This window comes from Stigmatopora argus, chromosome 4 (genome assembly GCF_051989625.1).
Source record: "Stigmatopora argus isolate UIUO_Sarg chromosome 4, RoL_Sarg_1.0, whole genome shotgun sequence".
In the NCBI taxonomy this organism is placed as follows: Eukaryota; Metazoa; Chordata; class Actinopteri; order Syngnathiformes; family Syngnathidae; genus Stigmatopora; species Stigmatopora argus.
The window spans coordinates 16,633,120-16,655,143 of NC_135390.1; the positions used below are offsets into that span (position 1 = coordinate 16,633,120).

Below are 22,024 nucleotides of genomic sequence, written 5' to 3' on the forward strand. Positions count from 1 at the left end.
ACATATATATATATATATACATATACACAGTCGTACCTCTAATTACGAAATTAATTGGTTCCAGGACTTTTTTCGTAACTTGAAAATTTCGTAAGTAGAAGTGTACTTTATATGTAAATTCTCTAATTCGTTCCACTGTCCTCACACAACTACCAAATAAACCCTTTAAAGTTAGTCAAAGTGTCCCAATTTTGTATGAGACGTGAGGAAACACAAAAATTAGACAATGATAAGGAAATTATTTATTAATGTCTTAAAATAAATAAATCATGAAAATGTGCCTTGCGCAGCTGAAATATCTCCCTCCGCAGCCGTTATAGATGTAATACCCGTATTTATCTGCCAGACGGCGGCAAGGGGTGGTTCTACCAGGCCCGAAAGCCGTCCACTTTGTAGTAGTTTTTAGACTTACGTGTGCCCTGTGTGTGTGAAAATATGTGCCACGTTGTATTTGTAGTTTTTAATCGATTAATAAGGGGAATTGAAAATAAAATAACGGATAAGGAAATGCATTTACTTTTTGGGGGGATTTTGTTATTTGGATCTTTTTTTATCTCGATTCACTCATTTGCATATTAAAAAAATCGTAACCTGAAACTTCGTTAGAGGTATGACTGTATACGGCCTTGACTAGCAGGGACTACATTTTACGTCAATAAAGCACAATCAAACTCCGTTTTGCTGCTGTTGCCTTTTGTAAAACATACGCTAGCATCCATGCTAGCACGTTTCACGCTTGCACGCCACATATTGCGCCCATTGAGCAGAGATGCCTTGCGTATGGGCAGTATACCGAAATTCCACCTGCAACTGAGACAGTGCAAATAGCTGTTATTTGCTAGGAATAGGCACCGACTACACCCATAAATCGATTACCGTGCAATCGTATGACTATTGGGTTGCCCGATAATCCCACCCGCCCCCCTCGTACGCTCTCTTCTGAATCCACCCACACAATATCCACCAGCGAGCTCCATCCATATCAGTCAGCGCTTAGCGCGATGGAGTTAAGTGCCCCCAATCCAGGTGCAAGGACATCTAAAAGAGGATGACGCATCACCCCTGCACATAATGGTACGCACCAAATGACAGATTCTTCTGAAATTCAAAAGGAAACATAGCGGGAGGGACTTCCTCTGATTTGCTCCTCGGAGATGGCCCATGTATCATAAGTGTATGTAGATCACGAACCCCGCCCCCAGCGACTGTGATATTCAAATAGTGGCGCACGTACAGTAGATGGTGAGCGCCGGTCACATGGATGGTGGAGCCCACGAAGGATCTCATCAGCCTCTCTATGTAGATGTGTGTGAGTGTGTGTAAGTGTGTGTAAGTGTGTGTGTTTGTGTGTGTGTGTGTGTGTGTAGAGTGAGTGATTGCCCGTGGCTGGAAATTGGTGTGGAGGGGCTTCACGAGGGAATTGGAGGGATGAGTTTTTTCACTCTTTCTCTCCGCGCAACACAGGTGAAAGAACACACATATGGGAAACAAATCACACACACACACACAGACACACTATCACAAGCAGCTCAAACACAAATCTCCCTATATGCACATGCACAAGGCAGCCAGCCAGGATGATTAAGGTGCTACGGCGAGGAGATTGTGCCGGCGACGGCGCTGCTAGCGCCCGCCCGCCCGCGATCCCATCTGAATACGAGCCATTCGGGCGTATTCGGCAACCGCCGGGAAAGCCGTCATCGCAAAAAGCGAGATCAGGGGTAATTACGTTGTAATGGGTCGCATGAAATATTTCTTCGTGGCGCCGACGGGGTTCCCTTTGAAAAGTGGCGAATGGGGGAGGAGCGACGCGTGGGTTTGTTTGACAGGTCGATGTTTTGACGTGGGAATTTTGAGGGGGTGCTGGTCGACGGTGGCTATCTTGAAAACTTTGGCCGAATCTAATTTAACGAATTGTTACTGTATTTTCTCGCATATTAGCCTACTCTGCGTATAAGCCGTACTCTTAAAATTGCCTCAAAATTGTTGAACTTTACAATTTCTCTCGTATAAGCCCACTAATTCGCAATTTTCACCTCCACATTCATGGTTTTAATAGGGCACATGATATTTTTAGAGATACTTTTTGAATCGATTGCTGGATTGCACATTCCTAAACGGTGATGATTGCACGTAGACAAATTATAAAAAGGAAGTCACGTGAGCAGTACAACCAGGAAGTGTGTCCATAGTGGTCTAGTTTGTTATTCCTAGGTAAGATGCCGGCGCCCTGAGTGAAAAAATGGCAGGCACAAGTGTGTTTTTTCATATTTTCTACGAGATACTTTTTTAAATTGAATTTCATTTATAGATGTCACAATTTAATTGAATGCAATTATTGTCATTGTACAAGTATTAAAAGTATTAACAGTGTTTTTTTCTGTTTATCTTTTCTCTATTTTGAAATAAATGACCGTATTGGCCGCATCGTCTTGCGTTATTGGATTGGATTGGATAACTTTATTCATCCCGTATTCGGGAAATTTCATTTAGACAGTAGCAAGAAAAGACATAGTTCTAAGTTAAACAGTACAGTCGCAAAGGCCGCAGAACAACAAAGCAAAAGCACAAAGTACTAAGCAAATCAAAGTCAATGGGATCATTAAGAATCACCAAATCAATTCATTACGACAGAAAAGCAGCAAAAACACAAAACGAGCAAGACTGGACGGAGTTATGGCGTTTCATGTATGTCAAGTCTAATTTGTGCGCATATAAGCCGTACCATCAATGCAGTCATCATTTTTTAGCGATAAATACGGCGTATATGTGAGAAAATACGGTATATTAATTGACTGTGTTCAGATTAGTTGCAGAAGTTAACCCAATTTGAAATATTTTCCAACGACGTGCTACTCAAAAGATCCATCTTACAACGATATCATGTTCGAGCCGTTATCTGTTATTGCTGAAACATCATGTAATGATGAAAGATATGATTAATGCGCAGGAATATTGATTGAAATTGTCATAAATCAGGGTTGTAGTCCACAGTGCTTAGGACATTTGACAAATTACATGTTCCTGATAGTCGTTTTATTATTTTTTAGTCGACTGAATTTGGGAAAGTGAGGAAAAAAGCCTCAAATTCTACTTGTGAAAAAATGTAATTGGAACCGAAATGGATCTTAAAAGAAAACTCTTAATAGGAAAAATAATTGCGACTCAAATTTCCCAGGGTCAACACCTGCTCATTTTGCGAAGGGACAACATTTCCGATCTCCGCTCAATAACGCGACATTAGCGATCAATGCGTCTCATCAGCTAGATTATAGTTATCGCCAAGATTTCAATGCGATGACAGGTGATTGATGACGTGTCCAAGAGAGCCAATCGATCGGCGGGATTATTGCTGATAAGACCCCTCCCTCTACGCAGCCTTGCATGGTAATACACGCTAGCCTCCTCTTACTCGGGGGTGTGACACATTACAGCACCTCAGCATGTAGCATTAGCATTAGCCAACAAATTACAAATGATATCAAATATACACTTTATCAAGTCGCGGCACCGTCGCCGAATCCGTGAAATAAACCCCGCGCCCCTACAGCTCGGCGGATTAGGGCGAGCGGGGTGATTTGTTACCCTTTTGGGAAGCTGTCTTGGTGGACGCTCATTTCCCTCCGCTGCATATTCTGCCCCCTCGCCGACCGCCAACCCCCCTAGCACACGCCGCCCCCTCCATTTTGATGAATAGCCGCTCGCATGAAGGCGAGCAGCCGAGCCCTGGCAACCAAGGTTACAGTAACCTGGGCCCCTCCGTCTTGGGGGCGCGGGGGGGTTCAGACTCCAATTAGCAGGAGCTAGGAAAGGGAGTGAACGAGGCCCAAGGGGAGTGAAGGTCTGATCCGGTGGACCTGCCCCAACTGGGAAATTCGATAGTTTTGGGATTAAAAGAATGAGCTGAATAATCGTCATGCTTGCCCATGTTGCAAATAATTACGAAGACGTATTTATTGTCACTACCGTGAATTCTCTTTGCCACCGTGTTCCTAACAAGCATGCAAGAGTTTATGGCTAAAACATACCTGTCAACCTCGGCCTATTGCTCCCCTTATTAATGATTGCAATTCCCCTTATTAAGCGATAAAAAAGGTAGAAATGCAACACGGCAAATATTTACGGACATAGGGTGCACTTATAAGTCTTAAAATTTGCTCCAAAGTGGACAGGGTGCCCAATCAGTATGCACAAAATTCAAGATTCTGTAGATGTCGCTGAAAGCTTGGCTGTCTGGGTACATTGCTTGCTGACACGCTATATATTTATATAGTGAAAAGACTGATGTGCGTGCGCCTATTATGCTCAAAGCCTGAAAACATTAGCAATCGACAATGACGTTTTTGTCTGCTACCAGTGACCGAGACGATCTGGATTAGAGCCGAAATGGGTAAAACGAGATCGATTTTACAAAAAAACGGACTTAAAAAAATGTACGGCGTACACAATTTGAAATGATCCCAAAAAATAAAAAAATACAGGAAAAACGTATAGGTTGACAGCTACAATTACCATATTTTTGGGACTAGAAGTCATACCATCCAAAGAATACACAATGAAGACGAAAACAACGATATATAAGTCGCACTGGAGTATAAGTCGCATTTTCAGGAGGGCCATCTTTTAATTTTATCAGAAACATATGTTAAAGGAGCAATAATAGTAAAAATGGAGAACAGGTTATATAATTAACGAACAATTTTTCAGATAACTATAGCCTTAAAAAATCATAACAGGCTGTTGATGGTCCGAAAAACGATAAAAAACAATTAAGTCGCTCTTGAGTATTAGCCGCAGGCTAGGCCAAACTATGAAAAAGTGTGACCTATAATCCGAAATACTCAGATCCCAGATGATGATATCCATATTTCATCCCAAATTTGGTAACGGACCAGTCAGTTTCACTCATCTCGCTAATAACCAGCCTCACATCTTCCCAGCCAATTAGAAAGTCAAATTCTTCAGCGGCCATCTTTCCAAAAGGCCAGGTGACCTCACCTTTCGGTTCTTCAAAGCCCGTAAACCTGAAGGTATCAAAGCCCACCGCGGAGTGACCGGTACGTAACCCTCCTATCAAAACGATAATTCATATCGACACCCGTAGGGCCAAGACATTCTTACTTGACACTATCTCAGGCTCCTGCTTTTGTGAGCTTTTCTATTTGCACACAAAGCCGTTTTCCACGGCTTTGTTGGGATGTTCGTTGGTGTCCGGGGGCGCTCGCCGCCGTCTCTCTGCCGACGATTAGTGCGGCAGGAGGGCCACTTCACCTCTGAGATTTCCAATGAAACAAAAGGCAACGGAGTCTTCGCATTGTGCCAAAAAAAACGGTGACGGGGAGGGGGAGGTTGGGTCTCGGGGACGGTGAGAATTGCACTGCGAGAACTGACTTTCATTCATTTTCTGTACCGCTTATCCTCACAAGGCTCGCGGGGGTCCCGGAGCCCATCCCAGCTGACTGGGCACTAGGCGGGGGACACCCTGAATTGGTGGCCAGCCAATCGCAGGGCACGAGAAGACAAACAATAAATCATAGCGAGGGGAAACTTAGTGTTCAACCAGTTAGCCTAGCAAGCAAGTTTTGGGGATGCGGGAAGAAACCGGAGTACCTGGAGAAAACCCACGCAAGCCTGGGGAGAACATGCAAACTCCACACAGTGAGGACACACCTGCGATCGAACCCTCAACGCCAGAACCGTGAGGCCGACGCGCTAACCACTCGGCCACCGTGCCGCTAAAGCCATCCTATCCAGGGGATTTTCTTTCTTAAAAATCCGATCTTTTATTTACCCGATTCCGATCTTCTTAAAGTGACATAATTGGAAATGGAGGGCGTGCCTTTTGACCTATGAAGGCCACTTCCAATTTACTTAAAATGACCTCTCTCACCAAATACAAAACTTCACATTAACGAAGCAATGTCACAATCCCAAAACAACAGACACAATTTCCTACCTAACACCGACTCCAAAACCATAAAGCACCACCAAATAAAACACTGATCCGCTCGGCAGCAACTCCAACAAAATCACCTCCGAATCTTTACCCTCTACTCTAACCGCTAACGGCTAACCGCCAGCATCCAGCCGTCTGGCCGTCGACTTACAATCGTGGATTCAAAGCCGCCATCCGACGGCGGGGTCGAGGCCACGCTCCGAGCAGAGGTGAAGGCAACCTGACCCGCCTCCGCCCTGTCCTCTGGCCCGCCTCCTCGCCTCTATTTATCCTGGCATGTTTATTACCGTCGCCGCTTGTTCTTTTTTTCCCCTTTTCCTGGCTCGCTCCTCGGTCCAAAGGCCTTTGGCTGCCCACGACTACTCGCTAATTGCCGCCGACATTGTTTGGCCTCTCGCTGCTTTAGTTTGGGACAAACCCCTCATTCATGCGGCGTGGACAGCTCGTTAAGGGGCCCCCCGCACCCTAACCCCCGCCTCATACATTTTTTTTTTTACTGACCTTCTTAATTAACTGGTAAGGCGCTGCTGGGAAATTTGCACACAAAAGCCTGGTGTCTAGCCTGCCGACCTCCCACTGGCCAAACACTTCATCCCCTTCCTCTGGCCCGCTACTGTCTCGGTCCTGCGCTTTGCAAACACGAGTTATTGTACGACGACGGGGGGAAGAAAAAAATGAAAGTGATTCAGGGCACACATTCAAGCTATTTGTTCAGTCTTTTTTATTTTTTTATACGTGGCGAGACCCTCCAGCTCGTCCCCTTCTGTCCTCCTCCCCGCTTTTCTTCGCAGCGGACCTCATTAGAAAGCCGTGTTTGGAAGTGCTTCACTGGTGATACACTTTTTAAAAATCTCTATTTACTTTTATTTGCTATTATTCTTGCTCTGTTTTGCCTATTTGTGATGACTGAGGTTCGATTGGGGGGGGTTGGCGGTCGTCCCATTCGAGAGCAGTTAAAACAAGGGTCCTCAAAGGGGGCGCCGTGGAGAATGCTTAAGGGCAAAGGAGTGAAAACAGGTGGAGCCTCTCCATTATATGGCGCCCCCTCAACAGCACCCCTCGCACACTCCGCCTCCGTCTGTCCACGGATGTCTTGGCGTTTCGACGACACGCACAGAGACTCAACGAGAAATATTTTCTGGGTCTGAATCTGAAACAAGCGCTTATTACAGCTTTAAAGTCTGCCTATCTTTGGTTTTTACACGCTAATTAAACGAGACAATTGTGTCTAAGAGTATACGATATGAAATTCTTCTGTTTTATAACATTAATTTTGACGTTGCAGTTTTTGACCTCCGATCTAAAAAAAGCACCGTTAAAATGACCTAAAAAATATAGAAATATATTTGTATTTACAGTCATACCTCTACTTACGAAATTGTTTACAGAACTTTTTTCGTAAGTTGAAATTTTCATAAATAGGAGTACTTTATATGTAAATATTCTAATTTGTTCCACAGTCTTCACAACACTAACAACTAAACCCTTGAAAATGCATCAAAGTGTCCCAATTTTGTAGGAAAAGTGTGAAGGCACAAAAATCTGAGAAAATGATCATGAAATTATTTATTTTAAACCATTAAAATGAATAAACATGCAAAATCTATTCATGTTTAAGCGCTTGTGGACAAGTGTCAGGAAGCTAACCTTGGGCAAGAGCACACGAACACCAATGAGAGCCCAGTAGAGTGTAGGGAAATTGTCAAGCAAAACGCAGTGCATCTGCGAAAATTTCAAAATAAAATAACGGATATAGGAAATATATTGACGTTTTCGTAACTTGGATCTTTTGTTTGTATCTTGAGGCACTCATTTGCATCTCAAATGGTTTTGTAACCTGAAACTTTCGTACCTAGAGACATTCGTAAGTAGAGGCATGACTGTATACTCAAAACCAATGGCAGCAAAAATAATAATATCAATAATATCGCTATCGACATCAAGCTCAATTATTAATGTTAGAATATACATTTATTTATATTTATTAATTTATTGATATATATTTATTAATTAATTTATATATATTTATAAATGTATTTATATATATTTATTAATTTATTATTATATCTATGTATTTATTAACTTATTTATTACCTATTTATTTATGTCTAAAATGTCTTTTGCTGTGTGTACTCTCACCGTCTTGCTACTGTGACAATGAAATTTCTCGAATACGGGATGAATTAAGTTATCTAATCTAATATATACGCATATAAATCTACTTATGTTAAAAAAAACAATGGAGAATTTGACCTCTGACCTGATGGAGACACGCTTTTAAAGTTACTAAAAGGAAAGAATGGAGGCTGAATTTTATCCTCTGGTGCCCAGCGGGCGTAGTTTGGACACCCCCATGTTTGACAACCATTGACGGAAATGTATGTCCAATCCATTTTGCCAGTGATGGAACAAAGGCGGTAAAGCTCGCGATGAGGCATTACTTGGCGGCAGAGGACAAGGGTGCGAGGATGGCGACAATAAGAAAACGAGAAAGTAACTTCTGTTCGCCTGGGGATGACTCGGCAGCCCATCTGTTGAAATTGCTCTACATATTGTGACCTAGTTGGGAGAAGTGAGGGTGGGGGACTTCAATCTCAGGTAGCGAGACTGCCTTCAACCAACTTTGACGCTTCAACGTTCACTTTACCGCTCCGGTGGCCTCAAAAACAGACATTTTTTTGGGACGTGACTGCGAGTCCGAGTCGCCTGATTTGCCGATACCGAGTCCCGATTCCATACCCGGGAAATGGATTAAGTAGGGGAACGAAGTATCATATTCAAATGGCTTTCATCCACCCAATTTGAATAGAGCTATGGGAACTTTATAAATCATATAAAAAGATAATTTCAACAAAGCTGAAAGAAAAACAAACTGAAATTCTTCTTTTCACGTGTGCAGCACCAAAATAAGGTTGCAAACAATGTATTTTGCATGAATAAATGTATACAGGAAATAGATCTAGTCACCCAATGCGATAATTGGAGCTATTTTAATTGTAAATTGTTGGACTTTTTACTTTTTTTACTGCAACGTTTGTTTCGATAGAGTCAATATAAATATAGACATATTATAAAATATGTGGATCATTTTGTGACTTGTTATCTTAAAACCGAAATGTGTGTTGACACACCAACATTAAATATTGATAAAGAAAAATAATCTTTATCACTGAACACTACGCTATGTTATTCGTAATTCAATATCAATATGAAAAATGATCACAACTACACTATCAAATCAATCTTTGTACAGTATCGATGCACCAAGCTTAATTAAAAATATATATATATGTATATACATAATTACAAAAGTCACTATTCCATATTGACAACATCAAATACAAAAATTGGATATTGTTAACATTTGATGCTCGTTATTAATAATCATCCACACTAATTTGTATCCTTTGATAATAAACAGTTAGATCATCAATAAATAAGGATTTACTACTTAACAATTTTTTATTTATTGATTATTTATCTGATCATTTGTTTGTTTGTTGTTATTTGTGCACTTCCCCACTTATTTATGTTGCTGACTACTTATTTGCTATTTATTATAAATATTTATGATAACAAAAAATAAATGAAAAATCAATATTTTCATTTATTAGTTCTTGTTATCATTTATTCATAATGTATGTTTGTTGTTGTTATTGTGCACTTCCCTACTTATGTCTTTGACTACCTATTTGTCAGCTATTACTTATTGATTTTTCATTTATTAGTTCTTGTTATCATTTATTGATTATTTATTTTTATGTTTGTTTGTTGTTGTTATTGTGCACTTCCCTACCTATTTATGTTGTTGACTACTTATGTTGACTTCTTATTTATTTATTATTTATGACTTATTGATTATTTATGAGTTATTGATATTATTTGGTGATTAATTATGTCTGTTTGTTTTTGTTTTTATTGTGCACTTGGTGGCGAGGCTTTAAATTTCATTATACTTTTATAATGACAATAAAAGCATTCAATTCAATTCATATTCATATTCATGAGTGGAAATCAAATGATATTTGTCAAGAGGTTTTATCAATTGAAATGTAAGACTTTTTAAGTCGGCTTTGACTGAATTTAATGCTCTTCTTTAAGGGAAATTTCAAACATCCATACCAAAGACGGGTTGTCCTACGCGAGACGCTGCGATTGGTCGACGTGCCGACTCGTCGTGGGCGACTCCGTGGACCATAAAACTTATTTACAGATTTGAAACGGACACAACAATTGGAGGAAGCGGTTGAAAAATGGCCACGCATATTGACGGCGATGAATAGCAAGCAGTCGACCTCTGCTTCCCCTTGATTGTGTTGCTTTTCCTTGCGCTTTCTCTCCGCAAATGCATCGCTGCGGCGCTCATTCATCTCGCCCCTCTCCTTCCAAGGACCCGTCATTGTCCCGAGAAGACGACGAGGCCTTTTTTTTCCCTCCCTCTAGATTCAAAGCTAGTATAGAGAGGCAGGGCGGAAAAGGTTAAGAGATACCTTTTTGCCGGAATAAAGAGGGGGGGAAAATGACTGTTAGAGTGCCTTTGAAGAACTCCTACCTAACCTTAAAGAGGACGGGCAAGGACGGGAGGTCAAGTGGATCGCACCTACCACACAAAATGTTCGCAATAAAATATTGGGATGGACTGAGAAGAATGTTAGTTTGCCCCCACGGCCCTTGCTAAAAATGAGTGCCTGAATTTTTCGCACACATGGGCTCGATCGGGAAGTGATGGGATGAGCCTGAAGAGCGGTTGTCATGATTTTAAACTATTTCTATACAGTGGTAGCTCGACATACGAGTGCCCCGACATACGAGCAATTTGAGATAGGAGTAAAATTTCGGGAAAATATTTATCTTGAGATACGAGACAAATTTTGCCCTCGATAGGTTGCATCTGAAAGTCAGGGTGGAGGCGGGGCAAATAGAGCCAACCCGGGAGAAGAAAGGTATCGACATTTAAAACAAAATTAGAATTAAGTATAGTGTAAGGTTAGTTTAAACTTTTTTTGGAGTGTGTCTGCATTGTAATCCAAGTTCATTTCAATTTGTTTATGTTATGTTACAAGCGCGTTGCTGTGCAAAAAGTAAGATTTGTTTTTTTAACCAAAATAAAGATAATACGAACTCCCAAGTGGCACGTTAAAAATGTTCAGCCAATAAAAACACAATTTTCGCAGTAGTAATGGTACAATTTTCACACTCAAATGGTAGCGAGGCAACAACTCAACACATACTGCAAAAGTAACCAAAAAAAAGATGGCTTCCCAAAAATGTGTTTTTTTTACACCCTGCTATGAAATTAAATCAGTTCATCACTAGAGGATGTCCAATCTATTTAAAGCGGTAGAGCTTTCAGTGAATAAACAAATGTTCTGCAGTAGTCAATCCCCTGACCTCAAACCAAAAGAACATAGATTTTATTTAATGAATGAATCTTCATTCGCTAGCCCTCCCAGCTCAAAACAATTGGACATTCATCATTATCATTAAAGTGGAAATTTATGTAACGCTAGATCCCCTGATCTGAAACCGACTGAGCATGCAATTTAATTGCTCGCGACAAAACCGACGGGCCAATGACTCCCGAACAAACGGGTAATTAAGACCAAAAGCGTAACCTCACCTAACGGCAAACAAAGCTTATTTTGCGTCGTGGCGTTCAAATTAAGTATCATGAAGCTCATCTGGAAATCCCCTTCAGAAATACCACGAAGGAGCCCCGCCCCCTTTTCCCGGGGTGAAAGGACGTACGCAACAGACACGGTCATCATCACGGTGCCCTCCGCCGCCTTCCCTTTGTCAGCCGCCGCGTAGCAACATTAAATTTTAAGCGCGAATGTGATTATCGCCTAGCATCCATTTTTAATGGGCTTTGCCTGTGTGTGTTTTTGCATGCGGCGAGGTTCGCGCAAACGGGCTGACTCAGCCCCCTTTCCTGCTGATGGCGCATAATATTATTTTCGCACACGCGCCGCTTACGCTTCGGTCTCATCCCGATGCCGCCGTCCTTCCATCTCTTTTTCGTTCCGCCGGGTTGGAAGCAAAGGGTCCGAGGGAGGAGTCCTGCGGAGGTCTCGCAAGCCGGGCCGGTTGGTGCGAAAAGAAAATCAACTAGGGAAGGAAATGACTTATTTATGACTTTTAGATTCACAACAGAGTTGTAAATGTTACTTGCATACACGCTGCCACTTTTTGATCGGAAAAAAAATGCTCACTGTCGAGATATTAGAAGTTCCGGAACGCGGCGATTAAGAAGCTTTAGCAGAAATCTATCTCTATAATATACGTTGGCATAAGAATAAAATTAGATTCAATTCATGCTGTCATTCATTTTCTCTACTATTGACCCTCACAAGCGTCAGGTTTAGTGTGTTCTAGCCAACTATGGGCATGAGACATCCAAATTGGTGGCCAGCCAATCAGAGAGCACACTAAGACGGACAACCATTCACGCTAACACTCACAGCTAGGGACAGTTTAGCGTACAATTGGCATGTTTTTGAGATGTAGGCGGAAACAGGAGTACCTGGAGAAAACCCACGCAGAACATGGAAACGCCAGACAGGGAGGTCGGAACCCATTGGGTATTGAACCCTCGATCTTAGAGCAGTGAAGCGTGCGTGCTAATCGCTCTCACGCATAGCCGCTTTTCAGCAAAAAAGCCACATTTTAATTACCGTATTTTCTTGCATACACGCTGTATTTGTCGCTAAAAAAACAGTTGAATCTAGGGTACGGCTTATATGCGCACATATTAGACTTGAAAAGCACGAAACGCCATAACGCAAGACAATGTGGCCGATATCGTCATTTATTTCGAATTAGAGAAAAGATAAATAGATAAAACGCTAACTAAAATTTATTTTGATGTCTATGAATGAAATTCAAGAAAAAAAACAAACCATATCTTGCATAAATTGTGAAAAAAAACTCACTTGTGCCTGCCATTGCTCGCTCAGGGTGCCGCCATCTTACCGCTCTTAAGATTTCCCCTTCAAAGTAACATATTTGTACTCCCTATTAATCAAAATTGAGAGCCAGGGGGCGTCTTATACGAGAGAAATTGTAAAATTCAACCATTTTAAGGGTGCGGCTTATACGCGGAGGCGGCTAATATGCGAGGAAATACGGTATCTAATTCAACGTTGCTAAGTTTAACTTTACAAGGACGTCAAAACTTTGCATGTATACAAAAAATCCTATTGCCGATGACAATGGATTATTTGCCGTAAATCCGAAAAACTGGAAACTACGACCAATCGTGTTCCAATTCTTTACATTACTTGACCTTGACTTTTGAAAGACGGCTCTTAACGATTCCCCACCACATAAAAATGATGTTACCGCCACGAATATAAGACTTAATAACATCTGTAAGAAGGCGGCAAAGCAGGAAATAACGCAAAGGTTGGTGCAAAATCGCAACTGGCACGCGATAAGGCCTGGAAATTAAAGCGATATCCAGCCGGTCCGGTATGGAAATCAATAACATATTATTAACCAAGGGGCCACCGAGAGTGACGGGTGAGTCCTAAATGCATATATATTCATAATAACACTATTGAGATATATTCTAAATAAAAGAAAGAGGGGGGTAAATACCAAGCGGGGCTTTTATTAGCTGCCACTCTCGGGCGCCAATATGCCGCCGTCCGACGCGGCAACTGTCCGACGCCGGATCAAATTAGAGAGAGTGACAGGCAATAAGAAATTGGTGAAGTTAAATGTTATTGCCGCACGCCCTGCTCTTTGAATATCACAGCCGGGATGTCACCGGATGGGAAGGAGAGCTGAGCTAACTTTTATTAAAACGCCCCTTTTCGCCGCCGCCACTCATTATTTTTTCCCGGCGCTGCTTTGTGATAAGCACCGTACGTTGATACTGAAATTTCCCAAACATGCACAAACTATGGCTTGGAGCTTCAATTAAACAGAAGACATTTCGGGAAAAATCGTATTCATCAATAATTGGTAATTAAGTATTAGCTCACTTTACAACTGAATGGTATTTTTTTAAAAGGTAAATCACTACTAAAATGGTTGCAAATCTTTATTGATAAATCAAGATTTTTCGCTACGTATTCATCAATAATTGGTAATAAACAATTAGCTCATCTTAGAACTCAATGTTTTTTTATGGTAAATAACTACTAAGATGGTTGCAAATCTATATTAAAAAAAGTGGATTTTCTGCTGTGTTCGTCAACAAATGGTAATAAACTATTATTTGGTCGTAGAACTCAATGGTTTTTTTTTTTAAGTTAAATAACTATTAAGATGGTTGCAAATCTTTATTGAAAAATCATATTTTCCGCTATGTATTCATCAATATTTGGTGAAAAACTATTAGCTCACTTTATAACTCAATGGAATTTTTATAAAAGTAAATAACTACTAAGATGGTTGCAAATCTATAATGTTAGCTTCTCAGCTGTAGATGTTAGCTGTTCAGCTAGCCGTTACTTAATATAATTCCATCTTCATTTATTTAAGACTCAATTTTGGGAAATGACATTTTAGAGGCTATTTCAGACTTGATATTAGTATTTTCCGGGGAATATTTTCTTTTAGATTTGATCTCAGGACTGTAAAACTGCATGTTTTCCTATTTTGCCTAAAATTTTGAACGGTGCGCGGTACAATGTCGTCTAATTCTGGAACCATAGAGCAAATATCACCAGGTAAAATTATCGCGCCAAAATATCTGCTCTAAAATGGCGGGCGCTTTCAACTGGATTTGTTTGGATAATCGACAATTTTTAATGCATTTCTATACAAAGAGATTTCACTCTAGCCTGGGGCAACACGCTGGTCTTTCTAGTTAGTCAGAATAATAAATACGACACCCTCAGAAAATATGCAATCTCAACTATTGAAGGATTGGACATTTTCCTCATTATGATCTCCGAGATTCCTCCTCTACCAATAGGTTGGCCCCTCCCCCTTTGTCCCCTCGGTAGCGAGAACGTTAGCGTCAGACCACACATGGAGAAATGGTCCAGAATCCATTGCGCACACTGATGCATTCTGACGGTAACCCCACAGTTACTTTTCAAATGAATAGCCAGGCCGGGGCCCATCGCCGGCACCCTCCCTCCGCTTAGCGCGGCGATTGCTCGACTTCCCAGCAGCTCCATCTCTCATGTCCTTTTCTCTATTCCTGACTGGCTTCTTTGAGGGAAAAGCCAAGGGGCCCGTTCACCATTGTGAGGCACGCCTTCTCCCACCCCGAGTTTTTTCTGCCTGCTCGTCAACCCCGTTTTTCCCAGCGTCCATCTCCGTCGCTAGCCTTCTTCTCGCCGTTGGGTTTTTTGTCTGCCTTCCCTTTTATCAGAAAAAGCCAGGAAGCGAACACACGTGAACTCATTGCTCACTCACTTCATCGGCTCGCATTTTCGAGACCCAGTGGCAAACCGAAAATGGCGGTGGAGACTGTCTCGTTTGCCGTCTATCTCCAACGAAACAAGATACAGTTGCACCTCTACTTACAAAATTAATTGGTTCCAAGACTTTTTTCGTAACTTGAAAATTTCGTAAGTAGGTGTACTTTATATGCAAGTTCTCTAATTCGTTCCACGGTGCTCACACAACTACCAACTGAACCCTTAAAAATTGGTCAAAAAGTCCCAATTCTGGATGAAAGATGTGAGGAAAAATGAAGAGAAAATTATAAGGAAGTTATTTATGAATTATTAATATCTTAAAATAAATAAAGCCTATGAAAATCTGCCTTGCGCTGCTGAAATATCTCCTTGTTTCACCAACCGATGGCGGCAAGAGCGCGTTCTACCAGGGGCGAAAGCCATCCACTTTGTAGTACATTTTAGACTTTTACGTGTGCCCTATGCGTGTGTGTGTCTGCGTGAAAATATTTTCGCCACGTTGCATTTGTAAATTTTAATTGCTTAATAAGGGGCATTGAAAATAAAATAACGGATAAGGAAGTTACTTTTCGTAACTTGGATCTTTTTTGTATCTCGAGTCACTCATTTGGCTTAAAAAAAATCGTAACTTGAAACTTTTGTACCTAGAGGCATTCGTATGCAGAGGTATGACTTTACAACATCGGTTAATGAGTTGACGTCATTTCCAAAAAATGTAGTGCAGCCCGGTCATTTGGCGAAATTTGACAGTTAGCGTTTCGCAAAGGCTGCCCGGCACCCCCTGAAAGAAATGACAGGCCATCTGGCTGCTGTCACGCTGCCCACCGGCCAGGCGGGGCATGTCGGGGCAAAGAGGCTTGGCACGGGGAAGAGGCGACGGGTCAAGTTGGCAAAGGGAGGGATCACGGCATTCTCTCACATGTCATTTTTTTGGGAAATTTTAGCGAAGAGCTTCAGGCCTTCCTTCTCTCGCCCCCGTTTACCCAAACTGCAAATGAGCCTAATAGTGGCCATGGGTATTTGTATTTATACTCAACTAAAGAGATTACCAGTATTTGGGTCAGAATTCAATGTTGATGATTTCCAGATCGCATAAAAGTGGGTGATTTTTTTTGGTTGAGGCCTTTGAAGAGATTTAACATTATTTGTGTCTCAGTTACCGGTTTAGAGACGAAAAAAAAATACAAAATATAAAAGTGGAAGTATTTTTTTTCTTTTGAAAGTGCAACATCTAATGGACTAAAATGCCGCTTTGGTATTTAAAACCAAACAGAATTTTTTAAAAAAAATCAGTGCCTTTGGGGAAAAAAAATATGATAACGAATGACAGTATTATAAGTATAATGCAAACAAGGTTGAATCTTTTTGAGATTGCAATATAAATATCTTTTTTCGACCCAATAGGAACCCACCTGGAAATTCCCCCAAATCAGCAAGAACTGACAAATATACAAGATGCATTCCTCAAAATGAATGTGAAATGATCAAAAATTTACGGGAAGTGACCTGTAAGTACCCCAAAATGACAAGGAAGTGATAGAAAATTGACTTACCACCTGCTATTGAGGATGAATGTTGTCCAATTCATTTAAACTGGCTGTAAATGCTCATCTTTCACTGCCATTGAACGAAAGTTGATTCGCCCCAAAATATATTGATAGGAAATGATCATAAAATTTCCAGGAAGTGACCTGTAAGTACCCTAAAATGACAAAGAAGTGACCTGTAATTACCCTAAAATGACAAAGAAGTGACCTGTAAGTACCCTAAAATGACAAAGAAGTGACCTGTAAGTACCCGAAAATGACAAGTGATAGAAAATAGACTTACCGCCTGCTATTGACAATGAATGTTGTCCAATTCACTTAAACTGGCTGTGAATGCTCATCTTTCAATGCCAATGACGGTGTAGATGTCCACTTCATTTTGACTGAGAGGGGCGAACTGCCATGAAATCTACGGGAAGTACCCTGAAATGGAAAGGAAGAGTCCTGTAAGTACCCAAAAATGACAAGGATTGACATGTAAGTACCCAAAAAATGACAAGGAAGTGACCCGGAAGTACCCTAAAATGAAGAGGAATTGACATCCAAGTATGCTAAAATGACAAGGAATTGACATGCAAGTATGCTAAAATGACAAGGAATTGACATCTAAGTACCCTAAAATGACAAGGAATTGACATGCAAGTATGCTAAAATGACAAGGAATTGACATTTAAGTATGTTAAAGACAGGTAATTGACCTGCAAGTACCCAAAAATGACAAGGAATTGACATGTAAGTACCCTAAAATGACAAGGAATTGACATCTAAGTACCCTGAAATGACAAGGATTGGACCATTAACTACCATAAAATGACATGCAAGTGACAGAAAATAGACCTAACGATGTTCAATTCCCTTGAACTGCGGATGCTCATCTTTCAGTGCCAAAGACGGCGCTTAGACATCCAATCAATTTTCACTGAGAGTTGCAAATGAACCAAGTCCAAATGGATTGGACGTCTAACACCATCCATGGCGGCCCGTAAGTGAACTTTTACGGCCCAAAATAAACCGGTCCGGCCCACATGAGACCGAATTTGACACCCCCGTACTAAGGGTCACTTGCACTCGCATGTCAGACTGCAAAAATAGAAAATATAGCTTTGGGTGCGCATGTAGCGTACTACAATGTGGCGAGGCTGGAGGGGGCGGGGCTTCGTAGATGGATCACCAACGCTTCTATCTCCTCCACGGCCAGCCAGCACGTCGGCAGCCTCCATTTACATTAGGGAGATTTAAGCTGTCTCAGGCAATGGTGACAAGTCAAGGTGTTTCACTTTAATTACACCGGGCAAGGTCACCTCTTCAACACGGGAGGAAGAAGGAGGAAGAGGAGGAGGAGGAGGAGGCCATATTTACATTCTCATCTCCAACCTCCCTCTGCGCTTGACTACAGTACAAAACCATGTACATGTACGTACATATATAAAACATGAGCGTACAGTGGAGAGGTGTTTGTAAATAAACAATGGCTTCTCCAATAGCAGCACGGTTTGTTCCCGATAATCCCCGGTGACAAAATAAATACTGGCGTCTTTGAGGGCATATATTCGTAGTTTTCAGGGGGGACACAATGTGTTACACAGCTTGAGGATGACACCTATTTTATTGCCGAGAGTAGTGTTTCCCAACCGGTGTGCCGTGAGCGATGCTCAGGTGTGCCGCGGGAAAGTCATACATCATAATTATCCAAGAGAGAAATCGAAATATTAAGATATATAAATCGAACTACAGTCATACCTCGACATACGAGCAATTGGAGATACGAGTGAAATTTCGGGCAAATATTTATCTTGAGATAAGAGACAAATTTTGAGATACGAGCATACAGCGGACGCGTGAGGCTGCTCATAAGAATATCATGTCTCTTTCCCGCAACCCCCTCGTGTAATGTCTCTACGAGCACTGGGCAGAGCATTGCATTTTTTCAGTGTTTTTTTTTTCCGTTAGTCAGTGCGAATGGCGGAGCGATCGCTAATACGAGAGGAGTATATACTACTTCTCGTTGGCAAGTGGTCGTGCGTTATCCTATTGTGAGGACATTTGTGTGCATCATTTGGGGAATATTTTGAAGGGAAGACAAAAGCAAACATCCCTCGATAGGTTGAGTCTGAAAGTCAGGGTGGAGGCGGGACAAATAGAGCCAAGACATAAAGGTATAAAAATTTAAAACAAAATTAGAATTAAGTTTAGAGTAAGGTTAGATTAAACTTATTTTTGAGTGTGTCTGCATCGTAATCCAAGTTCATTTAAATTTGTTTATGTTATGTTACGAGCGTGTTGCCGTGCAAAAAGGCTCAAACATTGCACTTTGTCAAATATCAGATATTGTTAATGTACTTTTCTAATTATGGATGTACCACTTTTATTAAAAAAGTCAAAGTTCAACTAAAACAGAAACAAACTATACCTAAAAATAATAACCAACTGTTGATTTCACCTAAAAACAAGCGCAATGATTGACAAACTACGGATACGACAAAGCATTTTTCCACCTATAAGTGATGCAGATGAGTGTGAATTATGCTATTAAACCTAAGATTAAAAAGAAAATCTGTGAGCAGTAGCGACTATTCATTTAGCATAAACCACAGGAATAAAGTCACTTAAAAAAAACAAAAAAGGAAAAAGAACGTGAGCATTTTCAACTACAAAACAACACATTGACACCTCAAGCTGATGTTAAACGCACTTGACAAAAAAAAAGAATCAACAAAATCTCCCTTCACACTTCTGCCGTACGTATGTGTGTTCGTGTAGTATGTGTGTTTGTGTGGTGTGTGTGTGTGTGTGTTTTCCCCACCGAGATATGATTTCAGGCTGTCAGTTAAAAGCAACCTCACCTCTCTTATCAGCATCACAGGCTTTTCACCCCTGAAAGCGGCAGTTACTTGAGAGGAAAATACACACACACACAGACACACTAGTAGCGGAAAGGCGGGAGTGAATGGGAGAAAGTAATGGCGTTTAGGGGGGCGCAGGAAGGGGGGCAAGTTGAAGGAAAAGGAGAGAGAGTGGGGGAAATAAAAAATAAAATAAAACAAGGAGGAAGTGCCTTTAGGGGGAACTTATTAAAGAAGGTGCAAGCTGGCTGGGGCTTGGCAGTGGTTCAAAAGGGGGCGGGGGGTCCCGGTCTCGCCCCCTTTCCCGGCACCCGAATGGCAGTTGCTGGCACCGCCGCTAAACACACAATGCCTCGTGGCAAAACCGTGTCTTTCATTGACAGACGAGAAGTGTGAAGGGCTCGGGGGGGAGAAAGTGGGTGAGGGAAGGAGGGAGGGGAGGGGAGGGGAAAACGGGACTATTTGGGTGGTTAGAGCGTCGGGCTCACAGTTCTGGGGTCGTGGGTTCGATCCCAGGTCGGTCCTAAGAGTGGGGAGTTTGTATGTTCTTGCGTGGGTTATCTCCGGGTACTCCGGTTTTCTCCCACATTGCAAAAACATGCATGGTAAATGTCACTAGCTGGCTGACAGACTAAATTGCCTCTAGCTAAGATTGGTTGTTCGTCTCATTGTGCCCTGCGATTGGCTGGTCACCAATTTGGGGGGTGCTCCCCGCCTGATGCTAGGAGTTACCTGGAATAGGCTCAGGCACCCACCGTGACCCTTGTGAGGATAAGCGGTTTGGAAAGTGAATGAATAAATGAAGGAATTAAATAGTGAAAGGGGCATTAAAAGATTACAATAAAATTAAAAGTCTCATGACAGTTTTAAGTGACAAAATGCAACGTTTTGAAGTTAGCGCGACACCTGTAAAAACGAAAAATAATGCTGTGTTCGTGGTGCTAACGTTAGCATAGCTTCCTCCTTATACTTTTGCACCCGCACGAAGAGAAACATATTTTTGCATGCATATTAATCGTTTTAATACATTGATAAGTCATTTTCTTATTTCCTTTCATTTTTGGGTGTTTCTTAGACACTTCATACAAATTTGGGGCACTTTAAAGGGTTTAGTTGGTTGATTTTTTTGGAGGACCGATGGAACGAATTAAACAACTTACGAAAAATCCAAGTTACAGAAAAATCCAAGTTACAAAAAATCCAAGTTACGAAACATCCAAGTTACGAAACATCCAAGTTACGAAAAACCCAGGTTACGAAAAACCCAAGTTACGAAAAATCCCAGTTACAAAAAATCCCAGTTACAAAAAATCCCAGTTACAAAAAAATCCCAGTTACGAAAAATCCCAGTTACGAAAAATCCCAGTTACGAAACAAGTCCTGGAACTAATTTTGTAAGTAGAGGTACTACCGTTTTGAATGTTTGAGCAAATAAGAACTTTTAAAAACCTATTCCTGTAAAATTCTTTTTTCAGAGCACCTTTGCAACAAGTCAGTCACTTTTCTGTTGTCTCGACCTTCTTTTGGACCTTTTTTAGTCAAGAAACAGATTTCCCCCCAGCGCGTACACGGCATCCACTCAAAGATTTGCGCACAGAACCCACTTGTCAAGCCGAGGACGATTCAGTCACGCCGCAGTTAAGCTCCAAACAATGACCTGAATGTAATGACAGACGACGCGGAGGCCCAGATCTCCACTCCATCTGTTCTGTCTTAAATTATTGCTCTTATCCTAACAATAAGACGTTAAAAAAGGGCGGAAAAAAAAACAGGGTAAAAGTGCCATTTTTTAAAATACAGTGGTAACTCAAGATACGAGCTTAATTCGTTCCGGGACTGAGCTCGTATGTCGATTTTCTCATAACTCAAACGAACATTTCCCATAGAAATGAACTAAAAACTAATTAATTCGTTACAACCCTCTGAGAAAAGAGCCAAAACAGGATATTGGATTGGAACAAAATGTTTTATTTGTTCTAATTTTCCATCTATTAACAAAGTAACACATAACTAGTGGTTTAATATTACTAAAATATGTTTAATAGTACTAAAATTAGGCGGATTTCGCGGAGGGGAGAGGCGGGGGAACTTTTTGCATGGCAACGCGCTCGTAACATAACACAACCAAATTTAAATGAACTTGGATTACAATGCAGACAAAATAAAATAAGTTTAATCTAACTTTGCACTAAACTTAATTCTAATTTTGCTTAAAATTTTGATAACTTTCTTCTCACGGGTTGGCTCTATTGGCCCCGCCTCCACCCTGACTTTCAGATGCAACCTATCGAGGGTTGT

The 22,024-nt window shown here is 41.2% G+C and overlaps 1 long non-coding RNA gene across 1 annotated transcript in view; it reads right to left on the reverse strand.

The window, feature by feature from the left end:
- LOC144072596 (uncharacterized) overlaps positions 1-22,024 on the reverse strand; it is a 92,080-nt gene that overhangs the window by 53,381 nt on the left and 16,675 nt on the right. The window contains exons 2-3 of the long non-coding RNA XR_013299849.1: positions 17,167-17,306; positions 16,890-17,038 (exon numbers count right to left, since the gene is read on the reverse strand). This is a non-coding gene — a long non-coding RNA (uncharacterized LOC144072596). The remainder of the gene's footprint in view (positions 1-16,889; positions 17,039-17,166; positions 17,307-22,024) is intronic.